Here is a 22,240-nt window from a genome sequence, read left to right on the forward strand (position 1 = left end):
TTCATACAATAATTAGGCAATGAGCCTTGTTAGAAGGTCAGAAAATGAGATTATACAGGAAATACACGTCCGAAATTCACGTTGTGGATATTTGTGGAAATTAAGGCTCACAAATGAGTAAGATATTACCACACACAAGAGATGGGATGTAGTGATAGGTTTATTTGATGGCCATCTTTGACGAGACTGCATGGACATTTTTCATCAATATTAGAATAATCAAGAATTGATTTACTGACATATTTGGTTTCTTTGTTGTGTGACTTGTTGACCATTAAATTATTAATTCATTATGCAATATCTTACGTAAGGCCAAAGATTCATGTTGTGGACATTTGCATGCGTGGAAGTCATGATTAAGTAAAATATCATGAGTTTGTGCTCTTAATGACATGATTGACTTAGTGATAGCATAGACTTTAAGCCAAACCCCCAAAGCTCACCACACACAAGTGATAAGATGTAGTGTTGGATTCATTTGACTACCATCTTTTACGTAACCACGTAGAGATTTTTTTATCAATATTAAAATCATCAAAAATTTGACTTGTTGACAACTTTTGTTTTTTTTTGTTGGGTGACTTATTGACCATTAATCCATTATGCAATATTTTCCTTCCACCGTGGGGCATAAGTTTCATGTAAGGCCAAAAACTCATGTTGAGGATATTTGGTGAGAGAGTGTAATTAAGTGTGTGTGCGTGTGTGTTTAGCAATTAGTTTATTTCTCAAGTAAATAAAATAAAAGAAAAATTGAACATTGAAGGCGCGTGAACTTGAAAAAAGTGTGAGACAAATTGTAGAAATACAATCTTCATATTTTTCACAAAATATGGACCGACCTAAGGGGGGCGCATAGGGGCCTGAGTCCCTCCTAACCCAAAGAAGACTTTTTTTTTTTTAAAGTATAATTTTTTTAATGAGTTTTCCTATTGTATGCCCTTAGGACATATGTTAGTAAACCATTTTAGAAAACTTTTTATGGAAAATCTTTTTCCTAAAAAAATTTCAAAAATAGATGACTAATGTGTACCGTAAGAGCATACATTAACCAAACCTCTTTTTTTTTTTTTTTTTTTTTTATAGTTGGGCCCCCTATCCTCCAAGATTATTAGCTCACTAAATTAGATAAATCTATAAATTGAAAACTAGTAAATCTATAAATTGAGATTGCATAGATGATTGCACTATAATATATTTGAAAACAATGGTATTTTGTTTTTTTTTTTTTTGTCTTTATTAGTAGATGATTACATCTCTATATGTTAAAAAAACAATAATTTTATGTATTTGTCATAGTTTGTTAATACTTTATAGATACTTATTTGAAGTTTTTTTTTCTTGTACTCTAGCTCCCAAGCTTGAAATCTTGTGTCCATCTTGCACAAAAGCATATAAAGCTGGAAGGAGGTTCAAGGCTTCATTGAGTAAGCTACTCCAGTTAACCTGCAAAAGCTCAAGCAATTATCAATATGCATGTACCAAAGATAGAGAAAGAAATCATGGCTTTTTTTTTAACAGACTACAAAACATCATTTGGTGCATTGCCCAATTCACTACATAGAATTTTAATTTATAGTGATCATTAAATAATTATTATTTTCCTGCAAATGCATCAATAATGTTTTTTTTTCTTTTAAATATATATAGGCGAGATTCAATACGATGTCTACTATTTGATAAAATAAAACTTTACATTCAATAACATGATTAAAAAAAATGATATTTTCATCAATATATGTACTTACATAAAGGTTTTTTTCCCTTTTTATCTCAGGAATATTTAAAGTTGACTTGAAAAAAGTATGACAAGAATACAAAAGAATTGGTAGAATTGTTGATTTGAAAAGAAAAAAAAATCACCGTCATTTGAGAGCAAGATACCGCCATATCTAACACTTGTAATGTGGACTTGTACAACTCCAGAGAACTGAATCACAAAAATCTCCACCACTCACGTGGCTCATTGCCAAAACAAACGTATTCTGTATCTCGTTTCTCATTTCTCAACACTTTCATTGTGATAGATCCCTAGAAATGAAGCAAATTGTAACTTTTCTATTAGTCTATTTTAATAAATTTCTCCCGTGTTATTACGTTTGGATCTAAAGTTTCTTACAATTTTTACTTTTATTTTTAGTTTAGATCTGTGCAATGTGTGAATTCATTTACATTTTAGTCATAAGAGGATTCACATAATAGAAAAATAAGTGTGTATTTGATGTTATTGTTGAATGTTTATAAGGTGTTTGTTGTTAAAACTAAACCAAGACTTCACTTTGGAGCGCAATGTAATGTTAATGTAGGATCTAGTGGTGGCTGTTTGGGGGGAAAATTATTGCATAATCTAAGACTTTGCTCCCTACCTCTCACAGAGAGGTGGGCCCCATGGTGGGTGGGACCCACCCCTTTATAAGAGTGAGGGAGCATAGTCCCGGACTATGCAAAATAGCCTTGTTTGGAGAGCTTGGGATTACTCTAGGATCTATAAACAAGGTACCAAAGTACATGAAATAAGGGAAATCAATTCATAATTCATAATTGTAGCAAAAAAAAAAAAATCATAATTAAGATTGCAATTAAACCCTTAAAAGTTAAAACCCTCAAAACAAATTTGAATCCCATAATATGGACTAGTGGAATCAATTGGCATTAACTTGGTGTCTGCACCACGGTACAAAATCCTATCCTAGTTTAAAATATGTTGCATCTGAATGGTGCATTATTGTTTACACGATCTCAACCAAGGACGGACCCACGCTAGGGCAAGGTGGGGCCATTGCCCCTCCCCCCCCCCCCCCCAAAAAAGCTAATGTATATATATGTGATGAAATTTTAAATTTTGGTCCTAATAGCCCCCGAATTTAAAAAAAAAAAAAACTGGTATACATATGTAATTTGGAAAAAAAAAAGAAAAAGATTTGCCCTTAAATATATATATATATATATATATATATATATATATATATATATATATATATATTTGGATCTCCTCTAAAATAACATTGAGTTCTATTTAGATGAATATGTTGAAATGTTTAAGAAACACCTATTTTATATGTTATACTTTGTTGACATTTTTATAATATCAAATATTTAAGAAACATTTATTTTATATGTAGTATTTTGTTGAATATGAAATAGATGTTAATTTTCATTTTCATAAAAAAAAAAAATTTGTTTTAAGCTTTGCCCCTTAGGTTCGAATCCTGGTTTCGTGCTTGATCTCAATGATACTAAAAACTACAAAAGCAGGTTTCGACTCAACATAGCAACTAAGATAGTATCATATCTTACAATAAACATCCGAATATGGCATCATTTGTTTAATAATATCTTTCCATCTAGATCATTTCATAAAAGAATTAATTGCAAAAGGAAAGCAACCACAACCAATCCCTCAAAATAGTTGCTAATCCAAACTTTGTACGTGAAGAAAACTCAAAGCATACAGAACTACGGGTTTTTTTTTCTTTCTTTTTTTGATAACAAGGATGCTTAGACCTCTTTAAGTATCTGACTATCGCCTTGAGCATGTACAGTCCTCCCATCTCACACACTGGGTAATTACAAGGAGGAATCACTTTGGAGTCGCCCCAAGATGCTAGCAAAAGGAAATCATGAAGCCTTAAGAACTACTAGGCCAACCCCTTAGCATAAAGTAAACTTGAAAGAAAACTTGAGCATAAAGTAGTACGGACCTATGTTACCCGTGACTCTATGAACATGAAGAAAACTTGAGCATAAAGTAGTACAATCTTCATCTAGATGCCATAACTATGTAATTTACAAAGGTCGGCGATTGCAGCTTCAAAACAGTTAAGTGAAAAATAAGATAGCTAACTAATAAACATGGAAAAAGTACACCAGGGTGAGAAGGTGCGGCATAAAATTATGGCTAATCAACATACACCAAGCTCCATCTCCTTGGGTCCTCTTCATACGTTGGAGTATATCATGCGTCGTCGCTTTAAGTTGCTCATTCTGTAGTCTAACAGTGCTTCTTCATTATGAAGTACCTTAGTAGCCACCAAAACCCCAATGTTGGGCATTGATCACAGTTCCATCATACCTTATTATCTTATATGTGTTCTGCACATCAACTCAGGTATCCAGGAATGTAATGTATAGTACGTTGGTAGAGAATACTCCGCCAAGCTAGAAGGCCATGACAGCACCAACATCACTTTCACCATCTAAATAAAATCCTTGGCTGGCACCTGGCTTCCTTGTGTGGCATTTGAGATGGCTTGATAACAAGCTTGTAACAATGAGGTCCTGTAGTCTTTCGGAGAGTTTAGAACGATTCAATGGCTTTGTTTCAGGAACAACTGTGCTGAACAATCATTAATAGATAGTACTTAAAATGAGAGAACTAGAACACACAAGAAATATGTTGCACTGCCTAGCATAAAATCAATTTAAGTATCACTAAGAAATAGTTTTCCTTGATATGCCTTCCATAAAATCAATTTAAGTATCCCCAAGAAATAGTTCCCACACTTTGCTGCCCAATTGTAGATTACTTTTGCCGACACTTCAGTTCAAAAGTGATTGGATGTTAACAGTAACTCTACTTGAATAACTTTAAACTTTTTAAATAACTAAATTTGTTCAAGGTAACTAGTCAAGAAGTTAAGGTAATCAAAAAAGATCTTTCCCTTGAATCAAGATAGTCCCACTACTACAAACATAGAAAGGATGGGTCTCAAGAAAATTATAAGATCATGAACATCTCATGCTGCACTCACACAACTTCAAGCTCATAATGCAGCATTGGAAAAAGTTTCCAGATTGCAAACAGAACCTTACCAGCACGGTCAATAGGTTGGCCATTCCAACGAGGAGCAGCTGCTGGTTGTGGAGGCAATTCATGCGCATCACCTATCCTTTTATTATCAGGAATAAGAAGCCAAATGGCAAAGTAGGGAACAAACAAAAGTTGTATTAATTTTCTAAGAGTAGTTGTACTGTTCTACAGCTTATTTTTTAACAAGATAAGGTAGTCAAAATAAGCTCATCCAAACACAATCAAGAAAATTTATTTAATTTTAACTTTGTAAACATGATTTATATTAAAACAAAGGCCTTAACAACTAATTTATTCACTTATTACAAAAAGAGCTTAGGATTTTGATTATTAAAAATGGGTTATCCTCAAAGTTACACCAAGCTAGAAAGCTATGACAATACCAACATCAGCTTCCCCATCTAAACATATACCTTGGCTGGCTTCCTTGTGAAGTATTTCACCATCAAGCTTGTAAACAATGAGGTCCTTTAGTCTGTCAGGGAGTTCAACACAATTCAATGATGTGCAGAAAAATCATTAGTAATTGGTACTTTAATGGGAGAACTAGAACACACATGACACACTCACAAGCTCCTAAGTAATCAGAACTAAATGTGGAAATTTTGTAATAATTAATTGAGACTTCTTCTGTACCTAAATAGAAGATAGGTACTTAAAACCCAAATAATGCAGTAATGGTAAAAAAAAAAATGTGTTGTACATATAAACCTTCCTCTTTTATTCTCTTCACAAATTCATAAATTTTAATATAAAAACTAAAATGCCATAAATTGCATTCTAACTTCATGTGTTTTCTACATGTAGGCCGAAAAGGGCATTGCTTAGCTATGTTAATAGTGGCATAAGTAAAAACAACTTATTAAATACAAGGAGGAGCAGTTCAATAATTATTAAAGACAGCAAGGTCAACAAGAAAAATCAAATGAAAGTGTCAGATGATGGAAATGTTGAGAGCCTCTGCACCACAAGATGCAAAAGAGAGGGGCGATACATGATCGTGTATATCAAACTAAGTGTGGCAAACAACGCAAAGCAATCTTGCCACCAAAGAAAACCTAAGGAATTTCACAATTGTTGGACAAGTAACTCAGCAGAAGACAACAATAAAGATTTCTGGATTTTGATGTTTTCCTGTAATACGAAATTTATCCAAGCTCAAGAAGTACATATACTCTAGTACATTAAGCAAAAACTGATAGTCTTGCAATCAAATCTTGGTTCAGAAACATTCTAATTTGATTTTAGTACAGAGACTGATATGGGGTACTACTTATATGCGCTATTGTAATGAATTTTGTAACAATCAAACATATTTGACAGCAATGTATTATGGAACAGGCACCCAATTGAAGCCCTCTCATCCAACCTCTGATACCGCAAGGGTTGATTTGATGTTATTGGGAAATATATTCAGGAAAAATTTTGCAACATTAACCATATAATTAAAAGAACACCAATTAGTTCTTACCACATAAGGAGATTAAACTGGACAGCATAAGTCCAGCTTGGAGGACATCCTTGTACTTCTAGAAATACTGATCCATGTATTTGTTAGCCAGCAACACGCCAATACAATAACTTCCAATCAAGGCCCTAAAGAATATCAATCAAAACTGAGAATTTCACATAACCTTTATAATCAATTTGGTTTCCAAGATTCAACCCAAATAACGCCATGTTTTAGGTTACAAATTGATTGAATTCCTTGTTTAGCTGCAATAAGAATGGCATTCAAAAAAGAACAAATGCTATTTTAGAGCCTTAACTTCAATGAAAAGAAGCCAAGAGATATTCTAGAAGGTATTAACAGCACCAAAGCTTGCAAGTAATCTTTTTGTTTTATTGGTAAGTTGCACATATGGGTGGGTCATGAACCCTCAATCTCACCTGCCACCTTGTTCTTAAAAGAGGGGGAAATACTCATTCGCAACATTGAAGTTTGCAAGACATCTAACAACCAGAGCACATTATCATTCCAAAAAATATAAAATCAACAATTCATCTAAGAATATTAATTTAGAAGTACAAAAGTTAAAAAGTATAGAACTGTGCATGAATCACATCACAAACACAAAAACATGATTTCAAGAAAGACCTTATAGAAGCTAGAGATAACAGATAGAGCATTAAATACACCAACAAACTCCCAATAGGTATTCTGGAAATAGTAATTAAGTACTTATTGACGATGTCTTCCATAAAATCGAGTTAAGGCATCTTCCCCTCCACTTCACTGCCCAAATGTAGATTTCTTTTGTTGACACTTCAGTTCAAAAGTGATTGGATGTTGACTTCGAATCTACTTGAATAACTTTAAATATTTTTAAATAACTAAATTTGTTTAAGGAAACAATTAAAGATCTTGAACATCTCAAGCTGCACTCACACAACTTCAAGCTCATAATGCAACATTGGAAAAGGTTTTTTTTTTTTACAAACATAATCTTACCAGGACGGTCTGTAGGTTGGCCATGCCTGTCAATATCAAAACCAAGGTCACTCTGACACAGAGCAGCTATTGGTTGTGGAGGCAGTTCTTGGACCTACTTTTAGTATAAGGCAGAAGAATTTCATCTATACACATGAATGTTCCGAGCATGAATGTTTTCTTGGACCTGCTTCTGTTGATCAGCAAGAGAGGCTTTACAAGCCATTTCATTGAACTCCTTTGCTTTTGCCTCATCAGCATCCCTTCCCAAACAGTTAATGAGAAAGAAAAAAAATTGAGATTAAAGGACAACCAATGAAGTAGTACACTAAATGACAAAGGTAGCATAAATTCACATAAAGCCAAGTGGTAAAGTAGAGAGAACAAAAAAAATAACATCTACTCAAAATGCAATACCATGATTTAAAAGTTCAATTTTGGCTAAATCAACAAATTAAAAATAAATTTTACTTTGTTATGTTACTTTAAATAGGTGTGCAACATCAAACAAGCAGAAACTTGGATAGAAGTGAGGCAAACATTAAGATCAAGTTATGTCACATCTACTATTATTTGACTTTTATAACCATGCAAGTAATGCAACTTTTTCAGATTTTAAGATTTAAGAAGTTTTGAAACCAAAATAGGCACAAAATATATATTTAATACTATCTTTAAATACCACAGGGACAGGAACTAGAAAATAGTAAATGCCTAACCATGAACTTTATACGCTAAGGTTCTGTTTGTTTTAGATTAAAATATCAATTTAATTTCACCACCAACTTATGTAAAGCTTTTTGAAGCCTCACTTTTTTAACTATAGTTGTATTTTTAAACAAAGTAAGATAGTCAAAATAAGGTCATCCATACTCAATCTCAATGATAATTTAACACTTCTTTTTTATTAAATTTAAAATAAAAATAAAAATAAAAATCTTTAACTAATGCATTCACTTATTACAAATAGATCTGACACAATATATGGCAATTGATAGGGTTGGACCTTAGCATCTAGTATTTTTTTTTATCATTTATTATTATTGTTGGTATATTATGCATTCAGTAAGTTTTGAATCAAAACCTTACCCTCTATCTCATTATTATGGACAAGGAAGTCATTTGAGGTAGATCTCACTGTTATGGTAAATTTTCTTTAATTAATTTGACCATAACAGCAAACTCCATACAGTTACTACTTCAAACATAAGCATGCCTATCAACATAATTGGGTAAAAATTTTAGGCTTTTTCACTGTTTCCAACGCCGCGATTCTCAGCTATATATTCCTGGTTGTGAAGGTGAGTTTTATTTGGAAAAGATGTCATCACAATATCCTATTCTTGACAATCGACCAATTGATCAATGGAAGGTTACAGAGGGTAAAAATTTCATTCAAGAGGTTAATAAAAACCAATCAAATGGTCTACACTACAGATATGGTCCCCATCTTTGCACATTAATACAAACAATATCCTTAGTGAAACTGGCCAGTACCAATAGGCAATAGCCTCATACATTCATATGCAGAGGTAACAAACGAAATAATTCAAACGACAAAGTCATAGTTACACTGATCTGGTATAAAGAAACAAATTATTTATGTTTGCTTCAATGTAATTATCTTGGATTGCAAGAGTTTTCACAGCCTATGAATATTTTTTGCAAAAGAGCAAAAGGGTCATACAAAAGCACGAAAAGAAAAGAAAAAAAAAAAAGCATAGCATAAATGAAAGAACGTTTTAATCTTTATGATTAATATTGTTATCAAAACCCAACTCAATTCAATAAAAGTCATAGATTTGGCTCAATTGAGTAGAGTTTGTTGGTTCCAAAATGAGAAACCCATTTTTGAAATAGGGAACAGTATTATTAGTAATATTGTTATGTCATAAACCAAGGTTAAAGTTATGTCATATTTGTGAAATAAAATCCAAATGACTATCACATTTAGCTATGAATTAAATTGTATATTCAAAGTAGCTAACTACAACATTAACATGAAAGAAACAATATTAAGGACATATAACTTGAAGCAATACCTTTAGGCTAGATAACAATGCCTCACTTAATAAGGTAGACTCTTAGCTTTTCCAGTAAATTCATCTTTATCATTATAGTCACATAAATCCAATCTTTTATTTCATCGGCAAATCTAAAAAAAGCATGCCTCCAAATCCTGTTAAAGAGGAGAGCTCCACAAATTGCCCAAAAGCCAGTTGCGAATCCAACTCCCATACCAATGTAGAAGCTAGAGTTTTTAAAATCATCTTCAACACTGCCAATTGGTGATCTATTCAAAGATTGTTCCTAAAATGTGCAGCTTTTTGGAAGAGGATCACCACATAACTGAGGATTTCCAATGTACCTAAGGGCATCAAATGATTGAAGCTGGGTGCTTGAAGGAATTCTACCTGAGAGGTTATTGTATGACAAGTCCAAGAGACTAAGAAACGTCAAATTAGACATGCTTGGAGGAATTTTACCCGATAAATGATTTCTAGAGAGATCAACTGACTCTAACTCTTTCATACTCCCAATTTTTTCTGGTATCTTTCCCATCAAATGATTTCGAGACAAATTCAAAAAACGTAACTCAGAAAGATTTGAAATTTCAGTAGGGATTGATCCAGACAAGTTGTTACTTGAAAGGTCTATGAGCCTAACTAAATTAAGGTTCTCTTTGTATTCCATTTCTTTCCCTTTGGGACCCAACTGAACATTCTCAACATAAAATTGATATATATCCCAATATACAAAAGGCACAGAATAAGAAAATGAAATATCATAGGAATCTGATAATGCCATGCCGTTAATATTTCTCAAGCAGTTTGGAATGGATCCTGATAGGCTATTATTGGCAAGATCCAATACTCTAAGAGAAGAAAGTTGGCATATTTGTTAAGGTATATTACCCTTGAATGCATTTGATCTTAGACGGAGAACTAAAAGATTTATCATTTCTCCAATCCATAGTGGTATGATGGACAAATGATTATCACCCATATCAATAAGCCTCAGATTTGAGCAATTTTTCAACAATGAAGGAATATCTCCATAGATGCTATTGTTTTGTAAACGCAATGATTGGAGGTTAAATAATGCCCCCATGGAGTTGGGAATTCTACCTACTCGATTATTGCTCCCTAAGTTTAAATGGATCAAAGACTGCCAATACTTCCAGTGGTGAGAGAGTTCTCCTAATAAGAGATTGTTTGATGCATCAAAAACCTCTAATTTATTCTTTCTAATTTTCTTTTGGCATAAGAAAGTAGAAATTGGTCCATAAAATGAGTTGTTAGCTATATTGAGCACTTTGATAGTAGAACTCAGAAAAATGTCTGATACATCAAATTCTATGTGGTTGTTAGACAAATTGATAAATGTAATGTTTGAAGTCCAATTCCAGAACCAACCTGGAGCTTTGCCTGAAATTCCTGACATAGACATGTCTAAAAGTGTGAGGGATCTTTGTGATTGTAGCCATGAAGGAAAATTGAGACCTATATTTATTAAGCTCATGTAGGCATAGTAAAGTTGGAAGGGGGGAACCCAATTGGAATTGACATTAAAGGACAAAGGTACTCCAGACATATAGAGATGCTTTAATTTTGAGAGTTTTCTGAAATGCCCTGCATCTACGGTACCTGTTAAAGAATTGTCTTCGACATACAACACCTCTAACTTAGAGAGAAGCCCAAGACTCTTTGGAATGGTGCCATTCAACTGATTTTGGTCAAGGAATAATGTTCTTATATGAGATCAAGAATTAAGTCCGAGATCAAGAAATTCTAATTTCTCTAAATTGAAAATGCTAGGCGGTATATCGCCTTTCAAAAAACTATTCATCAGGTCAAGCCTTAAGAGGCCTGTACTGAGATTAGAGAACCAATTAGGTATTTCATGATTGAAATGATTTCCAGAAAGAACAAGGAATCGAAGAGACATGAAATTGACAAATCCAAGAGATGGATTTAGGCTATCAAGCTGACAATCGAACAAGTATAGCTCTGAAAGAGATGGGAACTTACTCATTATTTGAAGCCAATCAACTTCTCTGTGAAGGTCGACATCACTTAGGCCAAGGTGTTGAATGGCAGAGAGACTAGACATCCAACGAAGGTTATCTACATAGAGGTCAGAATTATCTCCAAGAGACAGATAGCGAAGGCTAGAAAGGTTCCCAAGCTGATGAGGAATGAGTCCACAGAAGTTAGCACTTGAGAGATCAAGATGTGTGAGATTGAACATTGAACCAAGGAAAGTTGGGATCGGAGTACAATTAAAGTCATTGTGACTCAAATTCAAGTAATTCAATTGTTCTCATTGGAGCAACGAACCACTAATCTCACCCCCTAACCTCGAATTATTGAGGCGGAGCTCAGTGACTCGGCCAGTTTTCTTGTTGCAGAAAACTGCGTCCCATATACAACAATTTTTATGGTCAGACCAGGATGAGAGGACGTGTCCATGATCAGTGAGACCACGTTTGAGGGTTAGAAGGGCTTGCTTGTCTTTTTCATTGCAAGAGACATTTAAGATTGACTCTGCTTTGAAGAAGAAGAAGCTTAAATTGAAGGTAGCAGGAAGGAACCATACTAAGAAAAGTACATGAAGAGTTGCAAAACAGGCGGCCATTGTAACGAAGGAAGAAAATCTGAAGTATGAGTATATTGTCACTCGTCATGATATATATATAGTGATCCTTCAAAGCCTTTCTCATTTTTCTTATTATTATATTATTTTAATAAGACCTTGACTTGTTGACTAATGCTTTTATATTATTGTAAGCCAAATTCACAAGGATCAACGCTAACCACTCAGGTGATGAGATGTACCGTCCGTTTGGGAAGAAATTTATTAAATTTTGTAGATTTTTTTTTTATACTATTTGAGAGTCTCATTATACAGTTAGTACTATTTATAAGTCTCATCGTACTATTTAACTAATTTTTGACTTTTTTTTTTCTATACTTTCAGCCAAAAATATTCAGTTTCAACTAAATAATTGTTCTCAAACAGACCCGTAGTATTAGGTTCATTTCAGAACCATCTTTCACCTAATAATGTAGAAATTTTCCATAAATATCGTAATCATCTAGAATTTGAATTATTGAATTTTTTTTTTATTGGGTGACTTGTTGACTATTAATCTATTATGCAATATTTTCTACCACGTGACATAATTTTCATGTAGGGCCAAAAATTCATGTTAAGGAAATTTTTTTTGGAACTTAAGGCTCATTATTGAGTACAATCTCAAGTCATGTGTATGTGTTCTTAATGACATAATTAAATTAGTGATAGTATATGCTTTTAGCCAAACCCCTAGAGATCAATGCTCAGCACACACAAGTGAAGAGATGTAGTGTTAGGTTCATTTGACGATCATCTTTCATGAAACCACGTGGAGATTCTTCAACAATAGCAAAATCATTAAGCATTTGTCTTATTGACATCTTTTGTTTTTTAATTGGGTGACTTGTTGACCATTAATCCATTATGCAATATTTTCCATCATGTGACATAATTTCATGTAAGACCAAAAATATATGAACTTAAGCCTCATGATTGAGTAGAATATCATGCGAATGTGCTCTTAATGTCATGTGATTGAGTAGAATATCATCTTTAAGCAAAACTCCCAAAGATCAATGCTCACCGCACACAAGTGATGGGATGTTGTGTTAGGTTCATTTGACATCCATCTTTCAAGTAACCGCGTAGAGATTATTCATCAATGTCTGAATCATCTAGAATCTGGCTCTCTTTTTTTGACTTGTTAACCGTTGATCCATTATGCAATATTTTCCACTATTAGGGACGGCTCTACTTGTTAATCAAGGTGGTGACCACATCTCATTTTTCTAAGTGTTGATAGTTATACCATGTAAATGCAGATATTTCATTTACCACTTGAGTTGCTGAAGGGACAATAAGAATTCCTACAAGTTATAAGTTGCCCTGTTGAAAACTCAAGGATGAATGATTCAGACATGAAGACCCATTGCAAGCTGGTTTTGATTGTCTCATTCCATGATGGTATTCAAATATAGATTTGAAGGAAATACATTGTAGTGGACTTCCATCTTTTAAGTAACCACGTAGAGATTATTCATCAATGTCAAAATCATCTAGAATCTGGCTCTTTTTTTTTGACTTGTTGACCATTGATCCATTATGCAATATTTTCCATTGTTAGAGGTGGTTCTACTTGTTAATCAAGGTGGTGACCACATCTCATTTTTCTAAGTGTTGATAGTTATACCATGCAAATGCAGATATTTCATTTACCACTTGAGTTGCTGAAGGGACAATAAGAAATTCCTACAAGTTATAAGTTGCCCTGTTGAAAACTTAGGGATGAATGATCCAAGCATGAAGACTCATTGCAAGCTGCTTTTGATTGTCTCATTCCATGATGGTATTCAAATATAGATTTGAACAAAATACATTGTAGTGGATTTTCGTTGTAGTGGATTTCCATCTTTCAAGTAACCGCGTAGAGATTATTCATCAATGTCAGAATCATCTAAAATCTGGCTCTTTTTTTTTGACTTGTTGACCATTGATCCATTATGCAATATTTTCCACTGTTAGGGCCGCTCTACTTGTTAATCAAGGTGGTAACCATATCTCATTTTCTAAGAGTTGATAGTTATACCATGTAAATGCAGATATTTCATTTACCACTTGAGTTGCTGAAGGGACAATAAGAAATTCCTACAAGTTATAAGGTGCCCCGTTGAGAGCTTAGGGATGAATGATCTAGACATGAAGACCCATTGCAAGCTGCTTTTGATTGTCTCATTCCATGATGGTATTCAAGAATTCTGCCAAGATCAGCATGGTGCACGCGTGCACGCGTTCAAAAGTACAATTCTGCGATTAAACTTGACATTCCAAACTTGAAATCAAAATTGACCTTCAAGATTGATGTTCGAGATGCTGACAAGTGTGCTCATATGATCAATCACTACTTCTAGTTCTAGGAACACCTCCTGCATATATAGGTTAACACCAAAGACATGTTTGCCTAAGATCCTACATGATTATTAGGTAAACAACCGCATGCGCATTAACTTATGACAAAAATAAGGCTAAGATTGAATGAACTCGTGACACAATAAGATAAACAGATTTGAAGAACCCTGCAGCACATCCTTTTTGGTTTCTAGGATATTCGATCGTTGTCCTTTTTTGTGGTTGGTTGGGATGTGACCACCCAGGGCTCCAGCTCAAATCCAGCATCAACACTCTTGTCCTCCGCTTAGGATACTTGAATGACTTGATTGCACACAGGAAATAAAATAGTCCGATTATCATAAACATTTAGCTATAGCTATGAGGTCCCTCTTCGCTAAAGTGGAAATGAAATCATGAATTCAATCCAATACACGAGTATGAGAGTGTATTTTCCTATCAAAAAACCCTTTTAACAGCCAGAGGATAATGCAAAATTCAGAACAACTGCCCAAAGACAGGAAACGATAGATTTAACTGATCATTGAGCACCCATGGGACCAAAAATTGTAATCTGAAAGTAAATGCCTTCACTGATCCGTGTAATACTCTCTAAACGGATAGATAAATTGAATGGTTTCTATATATATATAGATGCTGAGAAGCCCTGACATGGTATATGTGAATACATTTACCTTTTAAAGCATTCATTGAATTTTGATAATAACATGAATGCCGTACATATGAAGCAGAAGCAAATGAGAATGAATTTAAAGGCAACCCACAGGCACATCTGATCACCACTTACAATTGTTTTAGAAAATAACATGCCTTTCCCATCTTCATTGCAGACATCTAACATGCTTCCATAAAAATAACTGACATGCTTGACAGACACAACAAAAACATGCAATTACAAATCGCCATTATAGAGAAGCTGTCATTAAATTCAACCAAATTGGATTTAAAAATCCACATACCATATATTCCATCCTCTCAAACTCGTCTGACTAAACAATACATGATCCTATAGACAAAAGTCCTCACCATATGCAATTCAAGACTATATATGTCTGAAAATTTATCTATTTGAATCTTCACAGAATACATCTTAATGATAACCAAGAGGGGCTGGTGCCTCTCTCAATTCCTTTCCCTGAAATTGAATGTCCTGCAGAGAAAGTACAGTCATAACCCAATAACAAAAAGTAGATGAAAGATAAGCATCAGGATTATTTTTCAACAAAATAAGGACATGCTTGATATATTATATTAGACACTTCCAAGAATAACAAAAACATAGAACAAATAAATTTTACCAAGACTAAAAAACTACCCCTAAGACCCACCTCTATCCTTTCACAGTGAGACATTCAATGCAGTTAAGCTAAGTCATTTTTCCATCAAAGCTATGAGTATGCTTTTAGTCAAACCTAATTCAAGAAATTTACAATATTCCATATCTCTTTTCTATTTACCTGTCTTTTTTGAAACGAAGATGGAACATTATAAAATCACAAAAAGAAAAATAAAAAGATGTAATCAAACAAACTCCTGTTGTGTTCTAAACAAAATCTAGGAGATACTAAAGAGACAAAATTAGTAAATTATTTGACAACTGAAATTTAAAATGAAAACACAAAAATGAAACAGCATTTTTTTTTGCCTCAGTTGGGCTGCCTTCCTATCCCCTTAGTACAGAGTGATTGGTGAGAGACCTAAATTGGAAGACGTCAGCAAATATCCTAACTCAAATGTTAACATTCTGATCAAGGGTCTGCTGACTCAGCCCTTAGCTTATGTTGAGTTTTTTTTATTGGTAATTTACACATGCACTCAGCAGCTCAGCCTCACCCTCCACCCATACTTGGAAGCCATAGAGCGTCTTGTCTGTCTTTGTAACCAATACAGTACTAAATACCAAAGCAAATGATGTCCAATCAAACACATTTTTCAATGATATTAAGTTAAATCATAGTTGTATTTTCAGAAAAAAGTAGGCAAAGCGTTCAAAAGAAAAAAGTAGGTAAAAATATGCAGATCAAATTTAAACAATTGTAGATCAAATTTGTAAAACTAACTGTTAACCAAACAAAAAAGACATTTATTATCAAGTGTTTATATGTTCTATGGAAAAGATCCAGTAAAAGGAGGAAACTGATACTGTTTAGGCACCATATAATGATGACTGTAATGACGGAATTCTCCTATTTGTGACGTACAGAATTTCATAATACCCCATCAGCTAGCCTACGTGACCAAAGTCACCATCCCAAGTAAAGATAGGAAGCTGTTCATACAATACAAAGGGTTGTTACACCATGAACATGATATCCCTACAAATTTCATTAAAAAAATCTCCCCTATTGGTTCACCAACCTTAGGAAAAGCCTTTAACACCAAAATGAGTTAGCATCCAGGTCATTGAAAAATAAAATTTTATTTAAAAATGGCAGGCTAAAAGTATGAAACAAAATGCTATGAATTGACACATGCGATTGGATAACCAGTGACAAAACTCAAATTCTAAGCCAATAAATAAAACAGATAAAAAAGTGGATCTCAATTAGAAATGAATTCACTTCACCATAAATAAATAAAGAAAACCATTTTCTTCTAAGCAAAACAAGATGCCAGAAATTGGGAAGATATTTTAGGAAGAGCAAGATATAAAGATGCATAACACATGGAGAAACAGTTTTAGAGATTTTTTTTTTAAACCTCCATACATATTTGGGTGTAAAATATTCTGTTTTCAAATTAATTCTTTTAATAATATGACTCTGTGACTAAATCTAGATTTACAAACTGGGAAATTTCAAAAAAAAAAATATTTATATCGAAGTTTAATTTAAAAATATGGGAGGGGAAAATTTTTAATGAGATTTAGAATAATTTTATTATTATTATTATTATTAAAGTTTAATTAAATAATTTTTTTTATTGAGATGCAGTGCATGTGTAGCATTTTCCATCCATTATATTACCAGAAAGCTAACAGAAGGGTTGATTATACAATTATCAAAGTACAAGGGGTCTATTTGATTTTGACCCAAAGTTCAGGTGATGCTTTAAAAGTTTTCCCATGCAAAATCTCTCATTTGTCATATTATCTCTGGATCAGCAATAGATTTTAAAAAAGCTTATGTACCGTGCAAGTTATGTGTCTATATAGAATGGAGAATAAAACATAATGACATATTTTAGGTGACCAGATACATTTGGAAATTATATACATAACAAATGTGAAGAAACAAATTTGTGAAAAACATATAGAGCATGATCATGGGAAAGGAAAGTAATACTCACAGCAGCAAAATGGTTAACATCCCGATGGTGAGCTTCATCAGCACGAATTACAATTATAACATCCTTAAGGGTTGCATCCTTGGGTAGCTTCCAGTAGTCTATTGCAATAGCAGGAGCCGGAACATTTTCAATTGCACCACTATCAATATCCTTCAAATACTCTGTATATGAGTGTATTGCTTCCTCCTCCAGGTAACCAACAATTCTATGGGCCAGTTTGGGGGAGAGAAGATATACAGCAAAGAAACCATTGAAGAAGACTCCCTGCACAGTGAGAACCAGAAGTCTTTCATACCACTTGGGCTGTACAAGTTCCACCATGGTCATCAAGTGCATCCTCTCATTCTCTGCTTCTTCAAGCAGGGCTTTGATCCAACCGCCACTTTGCTGGAACTTGCGGAGAGACCTTAGGTGCAGCAGCATTCCTCCTACCATACCAGGAACAGCTGCCACTGTTTCCAGCATCATTGCACGACAACCATACCGCCTCTGCAAGATATTTTACAAAATGAAACTCACAAACATATACTTTGGCAGCAATATTGAGAAGCAGACACAATGGTTGCTAAAACATGCTGTCCCCATAGAAGAACAATTCAAGTGTTAAAGTTTGGTACATCCACTGAAAAGAAGGGACAACCAACATACAATTGCAATGAATAGAACTTGAATCTAGGAACAAAAAACTATCAAGAGATCTTCCCTACACATTAAAGGAGGTCACTTATCTTCATCTCATTGCATCTACATCAGTAAGTTAAACCATACAAAGCGCATGCACACATGCACAAAAAAAAAAAAACTTTGTGTGCACCTTATTTGTCTTTACTTAGGAAGTCACATCAGCTGCCACTCAGGCCACATAGTGTTTAATTATTATATATATATATATATTTTTAAATAAACATATTATGGTATTTCTATTTCAACTACAACAACTTTCCATGTATAGAGTGATCCATTCTTCTTCAGTATAACTAACTTCCCCACTTTCCCATCTCACATATTTGTCTCAAATTGTGATTAGAGAAACATGAATAATTCCTAAAATGTTTGTTTATTCGACAGGCATAAGTATGTAGTTCTAGTGCTCTGTATTATTAATAATCAATAACTGGCTTGTAACACTCTGCATGACTAAGTAATCCAAATTACATTTCCCGTTTTGCACAGTAATTTCTTTTGGTATGTATGAACCTTAACTCAGTCTGACTTACATAAAAATTTAATTAGCTTCTATGCAGATATACGTCAGTGGTGAACATAAGGCTCTCCATAAGAGCAGGCTAAAAGATATGCAACTATTTTAAAATTGATCTTTAGTGGTCCGCCTATCAATACAATATTCATGATAGCAACACCACATCTTAAGCTTGTTGAGAATGTGAGCCCAACATGCATTATTCCTATTGACATTCATTAGTGTGGACACCTGCATCAGACGTTTTACCAATTTCATAAATTTAATTAAGCTCCCTCGGCATCAGTACTTCAAAAATGTTCAACTATATATTTCGAAAGATCTTAAGAAAAATGGGGCCCAGAGACAGCAAAAACAAATGATATAAGAGAACAAGTCAAAATCACAAGGGGATGGGGGATTAAGAAATGAAAATGAAACTAGCACCATCCTGCTAAAAGGACAAGGCAGAGGAAAGCATAAAAAATTTGTCAAACATTCTTCCTGAATTATGCAAAAAAAAGAAAAAAAAAAAGAAATCAAAGATATCATAGAAATTTAAAAAAAAAAAAAAAATCAATTCTAAGAAGAGTCCAAAAAATTTATGATGATGTTAAAAATACATCTTGCTTCAAATGGACTTCAAACATTGACCCAATAAATGGACAAATTGTAAAATAGGAACAAATAAATATTCCACGGTTGCATCGATAAGGCTCCTAAACAAGATATAAAAGTAACTAAAAAAACTTCTAAACCAAGTGAGAAACTACTAAAACCAAATATAAAAAAGGTCTCGAACATAAAATAAGAGTCATAGGCCAACAATATTATATAACCTATTCCAGAAAATTTGAAAATTACCAAATAACCTCACTTTAAAACATAATTAAAAGTGAACCACCAACAATCTAAGTAGATAAACTTGATACTAAGACTCAATAGTAACAAAAGTAGTCTATGGGCGGTGCCAAAGAGTCCTCACACCAAAACTAGACCACAATTCTTGAGTCTTCTTGTCATTTGATTTTATATATTTTTCCTTGAACTCAGTTGGCTACATCACTATCACTACAAAAATACTTCCAACAGAGCATTCTTGAGTTCGCAAAATTTGGATTCTACCTAAAAGAAGAGTCTTTACACTCTAGGAAATACACGGCCAGTGTTAAAAATATTTCGCTAGGAAAAAAGAAAAGAAAAAAAAAATAACAAGAGTAAAAGTTAAGTATGCTTTTTGATGAATACAATACAACACACAACAAAGGCAACTTACCTTAAAAAACAAATCCGTTGGAATTCTAAGAAGTTTCACGGTCCTGTACGCAAATTTATCCAAAAACTTCTTTGGCACATGATGCTTTGTCAAGTCTATTGACAAGTCTGCCTCATAAGAGTCCCATGGCTACATCAGAAAAGAAAATCAGTCAATAAGACTAGTATGCACACTTAATAAAAATATTTCTTGAAGTTCCATGTAATATAAACTCACAAGAGAATAGAATAATACGTAATGTGGTTGACAAGTAAATTTTTTTTGTTTTAGAACAGAAAGAATGGAATAATGAAATATAGAACACATCTCCAAATTAAATGTCACAATAACATTTGGGAAAAGAGAGGGTTAGAAAAGTGAGTAACATATCAAAATAAACAAGTGCCTATGTCAGTCAATGAATTGAAGACTCAAAATGCTACCATTTGTTTTTTTATAAAATTCCAATCAATGGCGTCCGCTTCTAATAATTGCACTTTTTTATCATCAGACCAAAAATCAATTTTTGATGTAGGTAGATATTAAACCACCAAAATGCTACCCCACTTGAATAAGAAGGTTGGTCTAAAATTGATATAACTAACCATGACCGGTTCATCCACTAAAATTTCAACACTATTCCTACTCACTTAAAACAACACATGGTAGATTTTCCTTAAAAAAAAAAAAGTTGTAAAATCTGAAAGATCTCTTAAAAGAAGGGAAAAAAAGAAGATAATAATCAACAATCCATGTTAAGATTTACAATTTAAAAAAAAAAAAATTTGTGTAGAACTGTTGTAGAAAAGTGAAGTTCTGTTAGATAAATATGTTTGCCAAAACAAGAAAAAAAAAAAGTCAAAAAGAAAAGCACAATAGGCAACAAAATCCAGAACAGTAACCTATAGTCAATTACAAGTACAACAGTTAAAAGTGCAAGTCAAAACGACGACGACGACGACGACAACAACAACAACAAAAAGCCAATTACTCATAAAACAATTCATATTCAAAAGAACACAATGATCCATAAAATCACCAAAAGAAAAAAAGTTAATTATTACCATGAAACAATTCCAAGGCCAATCGGTACCATCTGGTCTCTTGATACTAGGCCTTGAAAGCCCCCAATAGCTATTCCTTTCTCCTCATCACCATTCTTCTCTATCTTCGGCTTCTCTTCTTCCTTGATCGCTTCCACTCCTCCTCCATTACCAACCTCTTTGCTCTTCTCCGCCACCGAGCTCATCATTCTACTCCAGTAGTAGTACCGTTGACTCTGCTGCTTATTCATCATCACTCCCTGCATTCTAGCAGGCCTCGCTATCATCTCAGCCGTCGACATGTAACCACCGCCGGCGCCGCGGCTGATCAGCCCCCTCGCCAGACTCCCCGCCACAAACCGCTTCATCTCTTTTGTTTCCTCAGAGTTCGGAGAGATGTCTGAGCAGTTTTGTTTATGTCTGAGAGGAAAAAAAAAAACAGAGAGAGAGAGAGAAAGAGACACGGAGTTTGTGTACTGTGCTTCGCGTTGTATGGATTTTGGTTTGGTTTGTGCTTTTTTAGGCCGTTGCTTGGGCTTCAAGGCAAAGCATCCGACGGTCTAGATGAGTTTAGATTATTAGATCAAAGGAATTTGAGTGGAGTGTGACGGTGGCATTTTGGAAAACCGGATTATCTGCGGCTGATTTTTTTGTTTCTATTTCTGTAACCTTCCCTCCACTCTCACTAATTTCTTTGTTTAGAAAATATTTGCGTGTTGTCTGTGAGAGAAAAATAATTGCAGAAGAATGCCGTTAATTTATCCAATTGATTGATTATGTGGGACCCACTTGTTTCCTGCCGGCTCCACTAGGGCAAATGATTGGGCTGTACAGGACGAAGAATGCTTTTGGGCTGTACACTAGTAGAGCTGCTATAAAATACTGAGAGCGAAACTCTCGGTGAGTGTCCGACAAAGGCATTCTCAATGGACTAGTATACCCTTGTCTTCTCTTTGAAATTACAAATCTACTCTCATTTTCATTCCAACTTGATAGGAGGAGCTGTCGAGGTCAAGATCGGTAGGTAAAGTGTGAATTACAGTGATGATTGTTATGTGGCAGGCTAACCATGCGACACATGTTACTAAAATGGAGCTGTCAGGAAATTAGGCCGGTTTGGTATCATGCTAATACACATGTTTTTAATTTTTAAACAATATTACACGCATTTTCATATATATTTTCAGTTTTTAAGTGTATGTATCAAACATCTCTTTAGTCGCTCAGGCAACGAAAGTTGACTTAAGGG

The 22,240-nt window shown here is 34.0% G+C and overlaps 2 pseudogenes; both read right to left on the reverse strand.

Annotated features, from left to right (window-relative positions):
* Positions 1-9,305: 9,305 nt before the first annotated feature.
* Positions 9,306-11,879, reverse strand: LOC142642907 (receptor-like protein EIX2; annotated as a pseudogene).
* A 3,240-nt stretch (positions 11,880-15,119) lies between these two features.
* On the reverse strand, positions 15,120-21,542 carry LOC142642535 (ubiquinol oxidase, mitochondrial-like; annotated as a pseudogene).
* Between the last annotated feature and the right edge of the window lie 698 nt (positions 21,543-22,240).

This window comes from Castanea sativa, chromosome 7 (assembly GCF_040712315.1).
Source record: "Castanea sativa cultivar Marrone di Chiusa Pesio chromosome 7, ASM4071231v1".
NCBI lineage: Eukaryota > Viridiplantae > Streptophyta > Magnoliopsida > Fagales > Fagaceae > Castanea > Castanea sativa.